The sequence below is a fragment of the Lolium perenne genome, chromosome 2 (genome assembly GCF_019359855.2).
Source record: "Lolium perenne isolate Kyuss_39 chromosome 2, Kyuss_2.0, whole genome shotgun sequence".
In the NCBI taxonomy this organism is placed as follows: domain Eukaryota; kingdom Viridiplantae; phylum Streptophyta; class Magnoliopsida; order Poales; family Poaceae; genus Lolium; species Lolium perenne.
Genome location: NC_067245.2, coordinates 242,335,281 through 242,356,509, shown reverse-complemented (window position 1 = coordinate 242,356,509; position 21,229 = coordinate 242,335,281).

The window sequence follows — 21,229 nt, the reverse complement described above, 5'->3', positions numbered from 1 at the left end:
ACCTCACCAGAAAATATCTAGACTTTAGAGAGACCAATCATGCAAACTAAATTTCAAAAAGCTCTATGGTAGTTCTTCATTAATAGGTGCAAAGTACATGATGCAAGAGCTTAAACATGATCTATTTGAGCACAACAATTGCCAAGTATTAAATTATTCAAGACCATATACCAATTACCACATGAAGCATTTTCTGTTTCCAACCAAATAACAATGAATGAAGCAGTTTCAACCTTCGCCATGAACATTAAAAGTAAAGCTAAGAACACCAGTGTTCATATGCAACAGCGGAGCGTGTCTCTCTCCCACACAAAGAATGCAAGGATCCGATTTTATTCAAACACAAACAAAAATAAAAACATACAGACGCTCCAAGTAAAGCACATAAGATGTGACGGAATAAAAATATAGTTTCACTAGAGGTGACCTGATAAGTTGTCGATGAAGAAGGGGATGCCTTGGGCATCCCCAAGCTTAGATGCTTGAGTCTTCTTGAAATATGCAGGGATGAACCACGGGGGCATCCCCAAGCTTAGACTTTTCACTCTTCTTGATCCTATTGTATCATCCTCCTCTCTTGACCCTTGAAAACTTTCTCCACACCAAACTCAAAACAAACTCATTAGAGGGTTAGTGCATAATCAAAAATTCACATGTTCAGAGGTAACACAATCAGTCCTAACACTTCTGGACATTTCCCAAAGCTACTGAAAGTTAATGGAACAAAGAAATCCATTCAACATAGCAAAAGAGGCAATGCGAAATGAAAGGCATAATCTGTCAAAACAGAACAGTCCGTAAAGACGAATTTTTTAGGGTCACTTAACTTGCTCAGATGAAAAATCTCAAATTGAATGAAATTTGCGTACATATCTGAGGATCATTCACGTAAATTGGCAGATTTTTCTGAGTTACCTACAGAGGGGGCTACTCAAATTCGTGACAGCAAGAAATCTGTTTCTGCGCAGTAATCCAAATCTAGTATCAACCTTACTATCAAAGACTTTTTTTGGCACAACAATGCAATAAAATAAAGATAAGGAGAGGTTGCTACAGTAGTAACAACTTCCAAGACTCAAATATAAAACAAAAGTGCAGAAGTAAAATAATGGGTGTTCTCCCATAAGCGCTTTTCTTTAACGCCTTTCAGCTAGGCGTAGAAAGTGTGTATCAAGTATTATCGAGAGATGAAGCATTAACAGAGGGGTTTGGAGCTTTCTCAACTATGCATTGTATCTTGTCTATGTAAGTTTCAGAGGCTCCTCTCTCATTACTTTTAGGCTTACTATCCTCCTCAAATAAATTTTCCGGAACAATTCAATCAAAATTCTTTTCTAGTGCCTCGCACATTCCTAAGAGCTTCCAAGGTATTGACGCTTTAATCTCCCCCTCACAATTGACTTTATTAGTGTACTTTAGTCTATCTTTTTCCATATTTTCAAGGGTATTTGCAAAATTTGTATAAAAGCCAAGAATCTTATGCATGTGTTGCATTATAGGGTTGAGATTAACAAATCCAGCTTCCAACATGTGTACTAAAGAGGCAGTAGCAATTTCATAAGTAGGAGCAAATTCTACCAAGTGTCTATCTTCAAAATCTTCAACCATACTAACATGAGTGAAAAATGCTTCTATATTATCTCTTCCAATGATAGACCCTTGCCCTACCGGTATATCTTTCAGAGTGAACTTAGGAGGAAACATGATGAAATAAACAAAAGGTAAATAAAGTAAATGCAAGTAACTAATTTTTGTGTGTTTTTGATATAGAGAACGCAAACAAAAGGTAAATAAAGTAAATGCGAGTAACTATTTTTTTTGTATTTTTTATATAGAGAAAGCAAACAAAGCAGTAAATAAAGTAAAGTAAAGCAAGACAAAAACAAAGTAAAGAGATTGGATGTGGGAGACTCCCCTTGCAGCGTGTCTTGATCTCCCCGGCAACGGCGCCAGAAAAAGAGCTTGATAACGCGTGAAGAACACGTCCATTGGGAACCCCAAGAGGAAGGTGTGATGCGTACAGCAGCAAGTTTTCCCTCAGTAAGAAACCAAGGTTATCGAACCAGTAGGAGTCAAAGGCCACGTGAAGGTTGTTGGTGACGGAGTGTAGTGCGGCGCAACACCAGGGATTCCGGCGCCAACGTGGAACCTGCACAACACAATCAAAATACTTTGCCCCAACTTAACAGTGAGGTTGTCAATCTCACCGGCTTGCTGTAAACAAAGGATTAAATGTATGATGTGGAAAATGATGTTTGTTTGCGAAGAACAGTAGAGAACAATGATTGCAGTAGATTGTATTCAGATGTAAAAGAATGGACCGGGGTCCACAGTTCACTAGTGGTGTCTCTCCAATAAGAAATAGCATGTTGGGTGAACAAATTACAGTTGGGCAATTGATAAATAGAGAAGGCATAACAATGCACATACATATCATGATGACTAATATGAGATTTACTTAGGGCATTACGACAAATTACATAGACCGTTATCCAGCATGCATCTATGCCTAAAAAGTCCACCTTCGGGTTAGCATCCGCACCCCTTCCAGTATTAAGTTGCAAACAACAGACAATTGCATTAAGTATGGTGCGTAATGTAATCAACACAAATATACTTAGACAGAGCATTGATGTTTTATCCCTAGTGGCAACAACACATCCACAATCTTAGAACTTTCTGTCACTGTCCCAGATTCAATGGAGGCATGAACCCACTATCGAGCATAAAAACTCCCTCTTGGAGTCACAAGTATCAACTTGGCCAGAGCCTCTACTAGCAACGGAGAGCATGCAAGATCATAAACAACACATATATGATAGATTGATAATCAACTTGACATAGTATTCCATATTCATCGGATCCCAACAAACACAACATGTAGCATTACAAATAGACGATCTTGATCATGATAGGCAGCTCACAAGATCTAACATGGTAGCACAATTAGGAGAAGACAACCATCTAGCTACTGCTATGGACCCATAGTCCAAGGATGAACTACTCACATATCATTCCGGAGGCGATCATGGTGATGAAGAGTCCTCCGGGAGATGATTCCCCTCTCCGGCAGGGTGCCGGAGGCGATCTCCGGAATCCCCCGAGATGGGATTGGCGGCGGCAGCGTCTCTGGAACTTTTTCCGTATCGTGGCTCTCGGTAATAGGGTTTTCGCGACGGAGAGTTTAAATAGGCGGAAGGGCAGAGTCGGAGGGCTGACGAGGGGCCCACACCACAGGCCGGCGTGGGCCCCTCCTTGGCCACGCCGCCCTGTGGTCTAGCCGCCTCGTGGCCCCACTTCGTATGCTCTTCGGTCTTCTGGAAGCTCCGTGGAAAAATAAGACCCTGGGCGTTGATTTCGTCCAATTCCGAGAATATTTCCTTTGTAGGATTTCTGAAACCAAAAACAGCAGAAAACAGGAACTAGCGCTTCGGCATCTCGTTAATAGGTTAGTGCCGGAAAATGCATATAAATGATATAAAGTGTGTATAAAACATGTGAGTATTGTCATAAAACTAGCATGGAACATAAGAAATTATAGATACGTTTGAGACGTATCAGAGCTCAACCCTTTGCATACTTTGCATATCCCTATTACTTCTTGGTGTTTCTCTGTGTGAGGTTCTTGAGCTTGTTGCTACCTTCACTACAATAAAAGTCTCCATAGCCAACGAAGTTGAAGTCGCGCTGTGGTTGCTGATGCACCATGGCCGACGATTTTTGCTCTCTCTGTGGTGCATGTCAAAACTTTTTTTTTCTCGTTTTTGAGGCCACCTAGCCCGACGAAAACATCCAAAACGTCGCGTATGGTGGCCCGGAAGGTGGTGCATCATGAATTCTCGGGTGCGCCGGCCGAGTCAATGCAAATTCGCACCGCCTAGTGATGTCGGGCCCAAAGGGCAACCTCTCTAGAATTGTTTTTTTTCTCGATCGCGCCATCTCGTTCAACGCTCTCCGATCGAGCCGTTTACGATGCATGATCGTGGGTCCCGCATGTCATCCTCTATGTGCAATCAAGTTTCTTTTCTTGGAGTTATTTTTGGCACCTGTAATTTGGCCACTTGCCTTTTTCTTTCGATCCCGTGCTGCCTCTCAAATGGTGATACCGCTGCTACTAAATGGGACCCACATATCATCCTCTATGTACAATCAAGTTTCTTTTCTTGGAGTTATTTTTGGCACCTGATATTTGGTCACTTGCCTTTTTCTTTCGATCCCGTGCTGCCTTGGAAACGTTGATACCGCTGCTACTAAATGAGAACCGCATGTCATCCTCTATGTGCAATCAAGTTTCTTTTCTTGGAGTTATTTTTGGCACCTGATATTTGGTCACTTGCCTTTTTCTTTCGATCCCGTGCCGCCTCTCAAACGTTAAGACCGCTGCTGCAAATGGGACCCGCATGTCATCATATATGTACAATCAATTTTCTTTTCTTGGAGTTATTTTTGGAACCTGATATTTGGTCACTTGCCTTTTTATTTCGATCCCGTGCCGCCTCTGAAACGTTGATACCGCTGCTGCTAAATGGGACCCGTATGTCATCCTCTATGTACAATCAACCTTCTTTTCTTGGATATATTTTTTGCACCTCATATTCGGTCACATGCCTTTTCTTTCGATCCCATGCCACATTTGAAACTTTGAGACCGTTGCTGCAAAATGGGACCCGCATGTCATCCTCTATGTACAATAAAAGTTTATTTTCTTGGATTGTTTTTCATCCTCTGATATTTGGCTATTTCCTTTTTCTTTCGATCCCCTGGCTTGGAAACGTTGAGGGTGTTGCTGCCTCATGGGCCCGCTTGTCATTCTTTATGAACAATAAAAGTTTATTTCTTGGATTATTTTTGGCTCCTGATATTTGGTCACTTGCCTTTTTCTTTCGATCTCATGCCGTCTTTGAAACATTGAGGAACCAGCTGGCTCATGGGACCCGCATGTCAACCTCTATGTACTATAAAAGTTTCTTTTCTTGGATATTTTTTCACCCTTTGATTTTTGGAATTTCCTTTTTCTTTTGATCCCCTGCCGCCCAGTAAGATGCTGACTCATGGGACCTGCATGTCATCCTCTATGTACAATCAACTTTTTTTCTTGGAACTTTTTTTGACCCCCTAATTTCTGACTACTTTCTTTTTCTTTTGATCTGAAGCCGCATTTGAAACGTTGAGACCGCTGTTGCAAAATGGGACCCGCATGTCATCCTCTATGTACAATAAAGTTTCTTTTCTTGGATTATTTTTGACTCCTGATATTTGGTCACTTGCCTTTTTCTTTCGATCTCATGCCGCCTTTGAAACGTTGAGTAAGCTGTTGGCTCATAGGTCCCGCATGTCATCCTCTACGAACAATAAAAGTTTTCTTTCTTGGAATTATTTTTGACCCCTAATTTATTGCTACTTATTTTTCTTTTGATCCCATGCCGCCTTTGAAACGTTGAGGACTCTGCTGGCTCATGGGTCCACATGTCAGCATCTATGAATAATAAATCTTTCCTTTCTTGGAGTTATTTTGACCCCTAATTTCTGGCTATTTTGCCTTTTTTCTATCCCGTGCCGCCTTGGAAACGTTGAGGATGCTGCTGCCTCATGGTTTCCGCATATCATCCTCTCAGAACGATAAATTTTCTTTTCTTGGATTTTTTACCAACTGATTTTTGGTTTATTTTTTTACTTTTGATCCCCTGTCGCCTTTAAAACGTTGACGATGCTGCTGGCTCATGGGTCCCCAATGTGAGCCTCCCCATACAAGAAACATGTGATATCTTGATTATTTTGCAGACAATAAATAGTGTATTTCGCTCTGAGCTATTGCAAACAGATAAATTAAATCTTTAATTTTAAATAAACAAACTTATATGTTGAATCTCCTTGTTTTTTTGCGAAGCATAGGACTCTCCTGTTTTGCAGTGGGCTGAAATTGTACGAGTCAAAAGGCATCCAGCAAGATAGTTCGAAGGCCCAGATATATGGTCAGATGCAGCCCAATTAAAATCTTTATTTTCTTGGATTTTTTAACCCCCTGATTTCTGGTTACTTGACACGCGTACAGCACGCGACCGTTGGGAACCCCAAGTAGAAGGTGTGATGCGTACAGCAGTAAGTTTCCCTCAGTTAGAAACCAAGGTTTATCGAACCAGTAGGAGTCAAGAAGCACGTTGAAGGTTGATGGCGGCGAGATGTAGTGCGGCGCAACACCAGAGATTCTGGCGTCAATGTGGAACCTGCACAACACAACCAAAGTACTTTGCCCCAACGAAACAGTGAGGTTGTTAATCTCACCGGCTTGCTGTAACAAAGGATTAGATGTATAGTGTGGATGATGATTGTTTGCAGAAAACAGTAGAACAAGTATTGCAGTAGATTGTATTGGATGTTAAAGAATAGGACCGGGGTCCACAGTTCACTAGAGGTGTCTCTCCCATAAGATAAATAGCATGTTGGGTGAATAAATTACAGTTGGGCAATTGACAAATAGAGAGGGCATGACAATGCACATACATGATATGATGAGTATAGTGAGATTTAATTGGGCATTACGACAAAGTACGTAGACCGCTATCCAGCATGCATCTATGCCTAAAAAGTCCACCTTCAGGTTATCATCCGAACCCCTTCCAGTATTAAGTTGCAAACAACAGACAATTGCATTAAGTATGGTGCGTAATGTAATCAATAACTACATCCTCGGACATAGCATCAATGTTTTATCCCTAGTGGCAACAGCACATCCACAACCTTAGGGGTTTCTGTCACTCCCCCAGATTCAATAGAGGCATGAACCCACTATCAAGCATAAATACTCCCTCTTGGAGTTACAAGTATCAACTTGGCCAAAGCCTCTACTAGTAATGGAGAGCATGCAAGATCATAAACAACACATAGATAGATTGATAATCAACATAACATAGTATTCTCTATCCATCGGATCCCAACAAACACAATATATAGCATTACAGATAGATGATCTTGATCATGTTAGGCAGCTCACAAGACCCGACAATAAAGCATAATGAGGAGAAGACAACCATCTAGCTACTGCTATGGACCCATAGTCCAGGGGTGAACTACTCACTCATCACTCCAGAGGCGACCATGGCGGTGTAGAGTCCTCCGGGAGATGAATCCCCTCTCCGGCAGGGTGCCGGAGGCGATCTCCTGAATCCCCCGAGATGGGATTGGCGGCGGCGGCGTCTCTGGAAGGTTTTTCGTATCGTGGCCTCGGTACTGGGGGTTTCGCGACGAAGACTATATGTAGGCGGAAGGGCAGGTCAGGGGGCCACACGGGGGCCCCACAAGCTAGGGCCGCGCGGGCCCCCCTGGGCCGCGCCGCCCTAGTGTGGCGGCGCCCCGTGGCCCCACTTCGTCTTCCCTTCGGTCTTCTGGAAACTTCGTGGCAAAATAGGCCCCTGGGCGTTGATTTCGTCCAATTCCGAGAATATTTCCTTAATAGGATTTCTGAAACCAAAAATAGCAGAAAACAACAACTGGCTCTTCGGCATCTCGTTAATAGGTTAGTGCCGGAAAATGCATAAATATGACATAAAGTATGCATAAAACATGTAGATATCATCAATAATGTGGCATGGAACATAAGAAATTATCGATACGTCGGAGACGTATCAGCATCCCCAAGCTTAGTTTCTGCTCGTCCTGAGCAGGTAAACGATAACAAAGATAATTTCTGGAGTGACATGCCATCATAACCTTGATCATGCTATTGTAAGCATATGTAATGAATGCAGCGATCAAAACAATGTAAATGACATGAGTAAACAAATGAATCATATAGCAAAGACTTTTCATGAATAGTACTTCAAGACAAGCATCAATGAGTCTTGCATAAGAGTTAACTCATAAAGCAATAATTCATAGTAGAGGCATTGAAGCAACACAAAGGAAGATGAAGTTTCAGCTGTTGCTTTCAACTTATAACATGTATATCTCATGGATATTTGTCAATGTAAAGTAATATAACAAGTGCAATATGCAAGTATGTAGGAATCAATGCACAGTTCACACAAGTGTTTGCTTCTTGAGGTGGAGAGAGATAGGTGAACTGACTCAACAATAAAAGTAAAAGAAAGGTCCTTCAAAGAGGAAAGCATCGATTGCTATATTTGTGCTAGAGCTTTGATTTTGAAAACAAGAAACAATTTTGTCAACGGTAGTAATAAAGCATATGTGTTATGTAAATTATATCTTACAAGTTGCAAGCCTCATGCATAGTATACTAATAGTGCCCGCACCTTGTCCTAATTAGCTCGGATTACCTGGATTATCATCGCAATGCATATGTTTTAACCAAGTGTCACAAAGGGGTACCTCTATGCCGCCTGTGCAAAGGTCTAAGGAGAAAGCTCGCCGGATTTCTCGCTATTGATTATTCTCAACTTAGACATCCATACCGGGACAACATAGACAACAGATAATGGACTCCTCTTTAATGCATAAGCATGTAACAACAATTAATTTTCTCATATGAGATTGAGGATATTTGTCCAAAACTGAAACTTCCACCATGGATCATGGCTTTAGTTAGCGGCCCAATGTTCTTCTCTAACATTATGCATGCTCTAACCATTCTAGCGGTAAATCTCCCTTACTCCAGACAAGACGAACATGCATAGCAACTCACATGATATTCAACAAAGAGTAGTTGATGGCGTCCCCAGGAACATGGTTATCGCACAACAAGCAACTTAATAAGAGATAAAGTGCATAAGTACATATTCAATACCACAATAGTTTTTAGGCTATTTGTCCCATGAGCTATATATTGCAAAGGTGAAGAATGGAAATTTTAAAGGTAGCACTCAAGCAATTTACTTTGGAATGGAGGAGAAATACCATGTAGTAGGTAGGTATGGTGGACACAAACGGCATAGTGGTTGGCTCAAGGATTTTGGATGCATGAGAAGTATTCCCTCTCGATACAAGGCTTAGGCTAACAAGGCTATTTGAAACAAACACAAGGATGAAGCGGTGCAGCAAAACTCACATATAAGACATATTGTAAACATTATAAGACTCTACACCGTCTTCCTTGTTGTTCAAACTCAATACTAGAAATTATCTAGACCTTAGAGAGACCAATTATGCAAACCAAATTTTAGCAAGCTCTATGTATTTCTTCATTAAAAGGTGCAAAGTATATGATGCAAGAGCTTAAACATGAGCACAACAATTGCCAAGTATCACATTATCCAAGACATTTTACCAATTACTACATGTATCATTTTCCGATTCCAACCATATAACAATTTAACGAAGAAGAAACTTTCGCCATGAACACTATGAGTAAAGCCTAAGGACATATTTGTCCATATGCAACAGCGGAGCGTGTCTCTCTCCCACACAATGAATGCTAGGATCCATTTTATTCAAAAAAACAAAAACAAACCGACGCTCCAAGCAAAGTACATAAGATGTGATAGAATAAAAATATAGTTTCACTAGAGGAACCTGATAATGTTGTCGATGAAGAAGGGGATGCCTTGGGCATCCCCAAGCTTAGACGCTTGAGTATTCTTGAAATATGCAGGGGTGAACCACCGGGGCATCCCCAAGCTTAGAGCTTTCACTCTCCTTGATCATATTGTATCATCTCCCTCTCTTGATCCTTGAAAACTTCCTCCACACCAAACTCAAAACAACTCATTAGAGGGTTAGTGCACAATGAAAACTTACATGTTCAGAGGTGACATAATCATTCTTAACACTTCTGGACATTGCACAAAGCTACTGAAAGTTAATGGAATCGAAAAAATCCATCAAGCATAGCAAAACAGGCAATGCGAAATAAAAGGCAGAATCTGTCAAAACAGAACAGTTCGTAAAGACGAATTTTATTGAGGCAGCAGACTTGCTCAAATGAAAATGCTCAAATTGAATGAAAGTTGCGTACATATCTGAGGATCATTCACGGTAAATTGGCATAATTTTCTGAGTTACCTACAGAGGGTTAGACCCAGATTCGTGACAGCAAAGAAATATGTTTCTGCGCAGTAATCCAAATATAGTATGAACCTTACTATCAACGACTTTACTTGGCACAACAATGCACAAAACTAAGATAAGAAGAGGTTGCTACAGTAGTAACAACTTCCAAGACTCAAATATAAAATAAAAGTACTGTAGTAAAAACATGGGTTGTCTCCCATAAGCGCTTTTTTTAACGCCTTTCATCTAGGCGCAGAAAGTGTATATCAAGTGTTATCAAAAGATGGTGCATCTACAGCGGTGTGTGGAGTTTTCTCAACCATGCATAGTATTTTGGATACATAAGTTTCAGCGGCTCCCTTTTCATTAGTCTTGGGTTTGCTACTCTCATCAAACAAATTTTCAGGAACAAGCCAAGCATAGTTATTTTCTAGTGCCTCATGCATTGCTAGGAGCTTACATGGTATTGGTGCTTTAATCTTCCCACCATTATTAACATTATTAGTATACTTAATTCTATCCATATCCATCTTCTCAAGTGTTCTTTTAAAATCGGTGATCATGCCAAGCCTATCATGCTTACTAAAAACTTTTCTAGCTTCTTTAGCTATATCCGCAAATTCTCGCACTAAGACCTTTAGAACAAAATCTCTCTTCTCTCCCCTCTCCATATCAGAAAGTGTAAGAAACATGTGTTGTATCATGGGGTTGAGACTAATAAATCTAGCTTCCATCATGCGTACCAAACAAACAGAGGCATCTTCATAAGTAGGGACAGCTTTTGCAAGAGGTATATCTTTAAGATCTTCATGCATACTAACATGGGTGAAAAATTCTTCTATATTATCTCTTCCAATTATAGACCCTTGTCCCACAAGTATATCTTTTACAGTGAAATTAAAAGGAAACATGTTGAAATAAGTAAAGCAAATGCAAGTAACTAATTTTTTTGTGTTTTTTGATATAGCAAACAAGATAGTAAATAAAGTAAAACTAGCAACTAATTTTTTTGTGTTTTGATTTAGTGTAGCAAACAAAGTAGTAAATAAAATAAATCAAGACAAAAACAAAGTAAAGAGATTGGGATGTGGAGACTCCCCTTGCAGCGTGTCTTGATCTCCCCGGCAACGGCGCCAGAAATTTAGCTTGACACGCGTACAACACGCGACCGTTGGGAACCCCAAGTGGAAGGTGTGATGCGTACAGCAGTAAGTTTCCCTCAGTTAGAAACCAAGGTTTATCGAACCAGTAGGAGTCAAGAAGCACGTTGAAGGTTGATGGCGGCGAGATGTAGTGCGGCGCAACACCAGGGATTCCGGCGCCAACGTGGAACCTGCACAACACAACCAAAGTACTTTGCCCCAACGAAACAGTGAGGTTGTCAATCTCACCGGCTTGCTGTAACAAAGGATTAGATGTATAGTGTGGATGATGATTGTTTGCAGAAAACAGTAGAACAAGTATTGCAGTAGATTGTATTCGATGTTAAAGAATAGGACCGGGGTCCACAGTTCACTAGAGGTGTCTCTCCCATAAGATAAATAGCATGTTGGGTGAACAAATTACAGTTGGGCAATTGACAAATAGAGAGGGCATGACAATGCACATACATGATATGATGAGTATAGTGAGATTTAATTGGGCATTACGACAAAGTACATAGACCGCTATCCAGCATGCATCTATGCCTAAAAAGTCCACCTTCAGGTTATCATCCGAACCCCTTCCAGTATTAAGTTGCAAACAACAGACAATTGCATTAAGTATGGTGCATAATGTAATCAATAACTACATCCTCGGACATAGCATCAATGTTTTATCCCTAGTGGCAACAGCACATCCACAACCTTAGGGGTTTCTGTCACTCCCCAGATTCAATAGAGGCATGAACCCACTATCGAGCATAAATACTCCCTCTTGGAGTTACAAGTATCAACTTGGCCAAAGCCTCTACTAGTAACGGAGAGCATGCAAGATCATAAACAACACATAGATAGATTGATAATCAACATAACATAGTATTCTCTATCCATCGGATCCCAACAAACACAACATATAGCATTACAGATAGATGATCTTGATCATGTTAGGCAGCTCACAAGACCCGACAATGAAGCATAATGAGGAGAAGACAACCATCTAGCTACTGCTATGGACCCATAGTCCAGGGGTGAACTACTCACTCATCACTCCGGAGGCGACCATGGCGGTGTAGAGTCCTCCGGGAGATGAATCCCCTCTCCGGCAGGGTGCCGGAGGCGATCTCCTGAATCCCCCGAGATGGGATTGGCGGCGGCGGCGTCTCTGGAAGGTTTTCCGTATCGTGGCTCTCGGTACTGGGGGTTTCGCGGCGAAGACTATATGTAGGCGGAAGGGCAGGTCAGGGGGCCACACGGGGGCCCCACACGCTAGGGCCGCGCGAGCCCCCCTGGGCCGCGCCGCCCTAGTGTGGCGGCGCCCCGTGGCCCCACTTCGTCTTCCCTTCGGTCTTCTGGAAGCTTCGTGGCAAAATAGGCCCCTAGGCGTTGATTTCGTCCAATTCCGAGAATATTTCCTTACTAGGATTTCTGAAACCAAAAACAGCAGAAAACATCAACTGGCTCTTCGGCATCTCGTTAATAGGTTAGTGCCGGAAAATGCATAAATATGACATAAAGTATGCATAAAACATGTTGATATCATCAATAATGTGGCATGGAACAAAATTATCGATACGTCGGAGACGTATCATTACTTCCTTTTTTTTTGGTCATGTGCCGTCTTGGAAACGTTGAGACCGCTGCAGCAAAATAGGACCCGCATGTCATCCTCTATGTACAATAAAAGTTTCTTTTCTTGGATTATTTTTGGCTCTTGATATTTGGTCACTTGTTTTTTTTCTTTCGATCTCCTGCCGCCTTTGAAACGTTGAGAAACCTGCTAGCTCATGAGACCCACATGTCATCCTCTATGTATAATAAAGTTTCTTTTCTTGGATTTTTTTTCACCCTCTGATTTTTGGCTAATTACTTTTTATTTTAATCCCCTGCCAGCTTGGAAACGTGGAGTAAGCTGCTGACTCGTGGGACCCGCATGTCATCCTCCATGTACAATCAACTTTCTTTTCTTGGAGTTTTTTTTGACCCCCTAATTTCTAGCTACTTTATTTTTCTTTTGATCTCAAGCCGCATTTAAAACGTTGGGACCGCTGCTGCAAAATGAGACCCGCATGTCATCCTCTATGTACAATCAAGTTTATTTTCTTGAATTATTTTTGGCTCTTGATATTTGGTCACTTGCCTTTTTCTTTCGATCTCATGCCACCTCTCAAACGTTGAGTAAGATGCTGCAAAATGGGACCCTCATGTCATCCTCTTTGTACAATAAATATTTCTTTTGTTGGAGTTATTTTTGGCACCTGATATTTGGTCACTTGCTTTTTTCTTTCGATCCCATGCCACATTTGAAACGTTGAGACTGCTGCTGCAAAATAGGACTCGCATGTCATCCTCTATGTATAATCAAGTTTCTTTTTTCGATTATTTTTGGCTCCTGATATTTGGTCACTAGCTTTTTTTTTCTTTCGATCTCATGCCGCCTTTGAAACGTTGAGGACACTGCTGGCCCATGGGTCCCACACATCAGCCTCTATTAACAATAAAAGTTTCTTTCGTTGGATTTATTTTTGACCCTAATTACTGGCTATTTGCCCTTTTTACGATCCCATACCGCCTTTGAAAGTAAGAGGACGCTGCTGGCCCATGGGTCCCACAACTCAGCCTCTCTGAACGATAAACATTTCCTTCCTTTTTTTCGATCCCGTGCCGCCTTGGAAACGGTGAGACCGCTCCTGCAAAATGGGATCCAAATGTCATCCTCTATGTACAATAAAAGTTTCTTTTCTTGGATTATTTTTGGCACCTAATATGTGGTCACTTGCCTTTTTTCGATCCCCTGCCGCCTTTGAAACGTTGAGGATGCTGCTGGCTCGTGGGTCCCACATGTGAGCCTTTATGAACAAGAAACATTTCATTTCTTGGATTTATTTTTGATCGCTGATTTCTGGCAACTCTGCTTTTTCTTTCGATCCCCTGCCGCCTTTGTTAAAGTTGAGAACGCTTCTGCAAAATGCGTCCCACATGTCATCTTCTCTTTACGATAATTGTTTCCTTTCTTAGATTGTTTTCCATTGCTGGCTGATGGGTCCCCGATGTCAGCCTCTATGTACAAGAAATATGTGATTTCTCGATATTTTTTAACCCGAGATATGTCTGATACTTGCTTTTTTTATCCCTTTCGTTTGTTTTTACCTTCAAATATTGAGGGACGCTACTGGCTAATGGGTCCTGCTCTAGCATTCTCAACTGAAGAAAAAAATGAAATATTGCCTATTCATTAGTTTTTCGTACTCAATGCATCTAATCCATAGTAACTGTTGATCCGGGTTTTAGTTCAACTTAATTAGTCCAAATTTGATTTACGAGGGTGTATGCAATATATTTTGGGTTCACAACACTGTACTTGTTCACAACAATCTGATGAAGATGTTTTTCATTTTTTTTAAACTACAAATACACTCTAAGATCTTGCAAACTGATAGAATAAATCTTGGAATTTTCTATAATTTATGAAAATTTTGAAATTGACTATATGTATCAAAATATAGAGCCCATGTAGATGCGCATACTGGCTATGCGCATTTAAAAAAATCAGAATCAGAATTGATATGACATAAAAACAACTTTATATGTAGAATCTCAGTTTCTTGAGGACCAATCATAGGATCTCCGTGTTTAAATTAGGAAGGACCTCAATGGCATGAGTCGAATGGCCCATTAAATGTTTTTGGATTGTTATCAGTGAAGTAAGCAGGCCGATAGCAATCACCATGTACATGGCCGGCGGCAGCCCAAAAGTACAAACAATTGGTCCGTGTCAATCCATATGCAACTTCTATGCTTTTCCAAGCTGTCACCGGCCGCGAGCAGCATCTGGTAATCACTTCTTTTAGATCCACTTATATTTATTTTCTATCACAAAACTACAATTTTTTCCCTCGCTCCTTAGGCTAATCGATATGCTTATAAGTGTTAGATGTATATATCTGTATATTGTAGTTTCCCCATATGTTAGGGGCTTTCTGCATATGTGCACATGTACATGTACTATATATTGTGGCCTTTGGCCCCCTGGTAATACAACAAGCATATTTCCCTAACATGGTATCAGAGCCCCAGGTCTCAAGTTCAAATCCTGTCTTTCACATGGTTTTCGCAATTAAGCCTAAAAATTGTTGTTGCCCCCTCTTTAGCCACTGCTGTAACGGTGTGCTCTTCTTCTTTCACGTGTTGACTTTCTCTTCTCCCGTCACACGCGAGTGGGGGTGTTGTGAAGTGTATATGTGGATTGCCTAGCCCTTTTCATCAGTTCGGCTCACCGCTCTATGCCGACTTTTGCGGCCTCTTCATGCGGCTCTGCCCGCGCTTCGCCGACTTTGTCTCCCTCGGCCCGCCGTTCTACATCGACTTTTGCGGCCTCTTCACGCGGCTCTACCCGCGCTTTGCCGACTTCGTCTATGTCGGCCCGCCGCTCTACATCGACTTTTGCGGCCTCTTCCCGCGGTTATGGCCGCGCTTCGTCGACTCCGTCTACGTCGGCCTGCCGCTCTACATCGACTTTCACGGCCTCTTCACGTGGCTATGACCGCGTTTTGCCGACTCTGTCTTCATCGGCGTGTTGCTCTTCGTCGCCCCTTTTGGTGGCCTCTGTGCGTGTGGGTGATAGCTCTTCGTCGGCACCTGATTGTGCGTCGACCTCTCCAGTCGCGCCTCTCTCTGCGCATGAGATAGCGCAGCTTCACTGCCTGCTTGATGCTTGGGATTCTAGTTTACGTCAGCAGCCTCGCGGTCCGAGTCTCCGCCCTCGTCCTCATTGCACCTACTATGGCAAGGTTGGCCACCCTTCCTCCACCTGCTGGACACGGGATCCCAGTTTACGTCAGCAGTTCCAGGATCGTCAGCAGGCTGGCTCTTCAGGATCTTCTGCAGTTGCACTCTCTGATGCGCCCCCTTCGGCGCCATCCTCTCGTTCCTCTAGTCCACCTAGTACTCCTCGTTCTCCGGCTTCGTCTCCTTCCGATGTTGTCCCTTCTTCCTCTTCTTCTGATGACTTGTCTTCTGCAGATGAGCTTCCCCCTTCCCGGCCTGTTCGTCCGCGTAGTGCTCCAGTTCGTTACTCTCCTAGTCAGTATGGTCTCTCTGTCGTTTCCGAGCCGACTTCTTATCGGGATGCCGAGTGTCATCCTGAATGGCAGCTTGTCATGGCTGAGGAGATCGCTGCGCTTGAGCGCAATGGCACTTGGGATCTTGTTTCTCTCACTTCTGGTGTTCGTCCCATCACGTGTAAGTGGGTCTATAAAATTAAGACTCGCTCTGATGGATCTCTTGAGCGCTATAAAGCGCGTCTTGTGGCTCGTGGTTTTCAGCAGGAGCACGGCCGTGACTATGATGAGACTTTTGCCCCTGTGGCTCATATGACTACTGTGCGTACCCTTCTTGTTGTTGCTTTTGTTCGCCGCTGGTCTGTCTCCCAGCTTGATGTTCCGAATGCTTTTCTTAATGGCGAGTTGAGTGAGGAGGTTTACATGTAGCCTCCTCCTGGGTATTATGTTCCCGTGGGATGGTTTGTCGTCTTCGACGTTCTCTCTATGGTCTCAAACAGGCCCCTCGTGCCTGGTTTGAGCGCTTCGCCTCTGTCGTGACTGCTGCTGGTTTCTCTCCTAGTCTTCATGATCCAGCACTTTTCGTTCACACTTCTCCTCGTGGACGTACTCTTCTTCTTCTGTATGTTGATGATATAATCATTACTGGTGATGATCCTGAGTATATTGCCTTCGTCAAGGCTCGTCTTCGTGATCAGTTTCTTATGAATGATCTTGGTCCTCTTTGCTATTTTCTTGGCATTGAGGTTTCCTCCACTTCTGATGGCTTTTCTATCTCTCAGGAAAAGTACATTCAGGATCTTCTTGCTCGTGCTGCTCTTGGGGATGAGCGCACAGTCGATACTCCTATGGAGCTTAATGTTAAGCTTCGTCCTACTGATGGTGATCCTCTTCCTGATCCCACCCGTTATCGCCATCTTGTTGGGAGTCTTGTTTATCTTGCTGTCACTCATCCTGATATTTCTTATCCTGTTCATATTCTGAGTCAGTTTATCTCAGCTCCTACCACTGTTCACTATAGTCATCTCCTCCGTGTTCTTCGTTATCTTCGTGGCACGATCACTCGTCGCCTTTTCTTTTCCCGTTCCAGCTCTCTCCAGCTCCAGTGCTATTCGGATGCTACGTGGGCGAGTGATCCTACGGATCGTCGTTCACTTTCTGCTTACTGTGTGTTTCTTGGTGGTTCGTTTGTTGCTTGGAAGACGAAGAAACAGGTTGCAGTTTCCCGTTCGAGTGTTGAGGCTGAGTTGCGGGCTATGGCTTTGTTGATTGCTGAGGTGACTTGGTTACGGTGGTTGCTTGCAGATTTTGGGGTCTCTGTTACGACACCCACTCCACTTTTGTCTGACAGTACAGGTGCTATCAGTATTGCATGTGATCCGGTCAAGCATGAGCTGACCAAGCATATTGGTGTTGATGCTTTTTACACACGTGCTCAGGTACAGGATGATGTTGTTGCGGTTCATTATGTGCCTTCAGATTTGCAGTTGGCGGATTTCTTTACAAAGGCACAGACTCAAGCGCAGCATGATTTCTTACTCTCCAAACTCAGTGTTGTGGATCCACCATGAGTTTGAGGGGGGGTGTTAGATGTATATATCTGTATATTGTAGTTTCCCCATATGTTAGGGGGCTTTCTGCATATGTGCACATGTACATGTACTATATATTATGGCCTTTGGCCCCCTGGTAATACAACAAGCATATTTCCCTAACAATAAGAACATTAATTTCTCGAGTTCTTCATCACAAGAAAAACTACTTACATCTGACTGAAGGTTGCAGCATATTTGCAGGAAGGACGACCATCATCCACTTTGTGTTTTCTTTTTGTAATCAACAACGATTGACTAACTCTTTCTTTTTCTACAGCTAAATGTTTTATATATCCATGTTCAGCATACACGGATCACCATGAAGGTCATATGATATTCTTTGCATTATTGCTGGTGCTATCTTTTGCATATCATAAATTTATCGGATATGTTTGCAACAACGTGAGGGGTATCAACTCGTATCATATATATCGTAGGTAGATGATTATAAAATCACCACTACTAACCTTCAGAATCAAGGGACGCATGACTATAATAGCTCATCTAAAGGTGTATATGATGCCCTCCGTAGGGGGTCTCACAGCGCTTTGGATTTTCGGCCGTCAGATCGAGCTGACGTGGCGCGATCTCCGCCATCGATTTCGTCCAGGGCCTGAGGCCCTCCCGTAAACCCGCATTTTATCCATGGGTCAGTGTAAAGCCCGCCTGGCCCGGCCGTCTCGAGCCACGCGGGGATGGTAAAAACCTAGATCGATTCCCCGATTCACTCCCCAATCCCGTCCTTCCTCTCCTCCCCAATCCTCGTCTCTCCTCCTCCCCAACCGTGGCGGCGCGGCCGTTCCTGGTCTTCTGCAAGAGCACGTCGTGGAGGCGGCCGGCAGCGCGGGCCCGGGAGGCGGCGTCCTCTACCCCGACCCAGATCCCGAGCGTGGCGGCGGCGTGGTGCCTCCACTGCGAGCACGACGGCCTCGTCGTACTTGTGATGTTAGTCCGGCCGGCTCAATCGAGCTACCAGCCACCTTCTTGTCCTCTGCATCGATCTGCAGGTAAGCTGCGTCATTCCCCATCTCTCTCTGCTAGCTTGATTTCTCACCATTTATCTATTTAGAAAATTTTCTTCTTGGTTTGCACGCTGGGACAGATTCCATCATGCTCCAGCACCCGGAGAGCTCCCTCTCCCATGCTCCTGCCAACTTCCTGTCCGGCTCCAGCATCCCTAGGGCCTTCACTCCAACCTTCAGGTCAATCTTCTCCTTGGCAACACTTGTTTACATATTTTAGATTCTCCCATTGTTCAACAGATCAAAGGCATCATTGCTTCTTGGCTCAGGAAGTCAAAAAAAATAATAGGTGATTTGGTTTGTGATTTTGGATGCCTACCATGTGTTTGTTGTTATGCCTATGAGCACCAAATCAATATATTTTTCAATTTCTCTTTTGGTCTATATGTGCTAACATGATTTATTCAGTTAATTAACTCATCTGTAATCTATATAAGATGCAATGCATCTGGGCCTTCTCAGATGCTTATTGTGTGCTTGCATGTATCCTTTTCTTATTAGTAAACAATTTGTTTTCCCCTACGCAGGTGGGATATATTAGCCTATGAAATACATGGTAGATAATTTTCAGCTCCGCCAGTGTTCTTCTCTCCCCTATGGATTGGATGGTGTGCAAGGAGGAGACACTAGCAGATTTTGATTTTAGGGGACCATGTATAGTTCAGTGAATTAAGTAAGAAATCAGGTATAGATATCAGACTTAGGTTCACCATTTATCTATTTAGAAAATTTTCTTCTTGGTTTGCACGCTGGGACAGATTCCATCATGCTCCAGCACCCGGAGAGCTCCCTCTCCCATGCTCCTGCCAACTTCCTGTCCGGCTGCATCCGGCATCCCTAGGGCCTTCACTCCAACCTTCAGGTCAATCTTCTCCTTGGCAACACTTGTTTACATATTTTAGATTCTCCCATTGTTCAACAGATCAAAGGCATCATTGCTTCTTGGCTCAGGAAGTCAAAAAAATAATAGGTGATTTGGTTTGTGATTTTGGATGCCTACCATGTGTTTGTTGTTATGCCTATGAGCACCAAATCAATATATTTTTCAATTTCTCTTTTGGTCTATATGTGCTAACATGATTTATTCAGTTAATTAACTCATCTGTAATCTATATAAGATGCAATGCATCTGGGCCTTCTCAGATGCTTATTGTGTGCTTGCATGTATCCTTTTCTTATTAGTAAACAATTTGTTTTCCCCTACGCAGGTGGGATATATTAGCCTATGAAATACATGGTAGATAATTTTCAGCTCCGCCAGTGTTCTTCTCTCCCCTATGGATTGGATGGTGTGCAAGGAGGAGACACTAGCAGATTTTGATTTTAGGGGACCATGTATAGTTCAGTGAATTAAGTAAGAAATCAGGTATAGATATCAGACTTAGGTTTTAAACTGGCATTTGATAACTTAATTTCCTTCCCTAACAGATATAACTGCATGATTGATTGCATATTTTGTTTCATTGTATCATTTTTCGGTCTGGTTTTTTTCTCAATGATCTCTAGATAAGAAAAGAAAACTTAAACATGGTCACTGATATGTGTATTTCGGTCTCCTACGAACTATTCAATTTTTAGGAGAGATGTATCAGAGAAAAAGAGAGCATTAACCATTCGATTGATAGGAGGTATTAATGAAACAAAAAAGATCAGTGATGGCGAACTAAAAATTCTTGCATGCAATTTGTTGCTGGTAGTTTCTTTACACTATTGGTTCTCTTTAATTTTGAGATCTGCTTTTTTTCCCATAGGATGACACGCATATGTTTTTCCTATTGGTTATCATGAGCACCATTTTTATGGCATTTCGCTCGGATTATTGTTTCCACTATTTGGTGTTTCTCGTCTGAAATAATTGCAGAGGAGCCATGCATTTTTAACATCAAGAAGATTGAACCATGTCTAGATATTATTCTTTTGTATTACATGGGTCTATGCTGACAAGAATGAACTAAGATAAGACATATAATTTTCAATGACAAATAGGGCAATTGTAATGTGTATATCAGGCGCACAGCTTCATGATGATTTTATCCATAAACTGGTATTTGATAAATTAATTTCCTTTCCCGCGAGATACGACCACAAGAAGAATGTCTGTTATGGGGCTTTAGTAGTTATCTCTGTTCTCAAGCTTTACTTTTATTCTCTGGTTTTCCGCATGTCTCCAGCCTCGGAGTCTACCCCCTTCTGGCTGAAAACTTAATCAGAACTTTTACTGGCTATCCAAAGTTATGTGGATGCAAGTCAGCAATCAAATTGTGATATGCTAGGAGGTTATAGATGGCGGGGCTCCCAGTGGCCACCTGTCCGGGGCTTCCTTGTGGTGTTGAACCAACTTAGGTAATCTTGCAGCATGACTGGTTTTTCATATGCCTTTTCCTACTGATTTTTCTTCAGTTTTGGTTGCAATAATGATGTTGCCTCCAGTTTCTCATCCTGTACATGCTCGCCATTCTGTGTTATGTCTT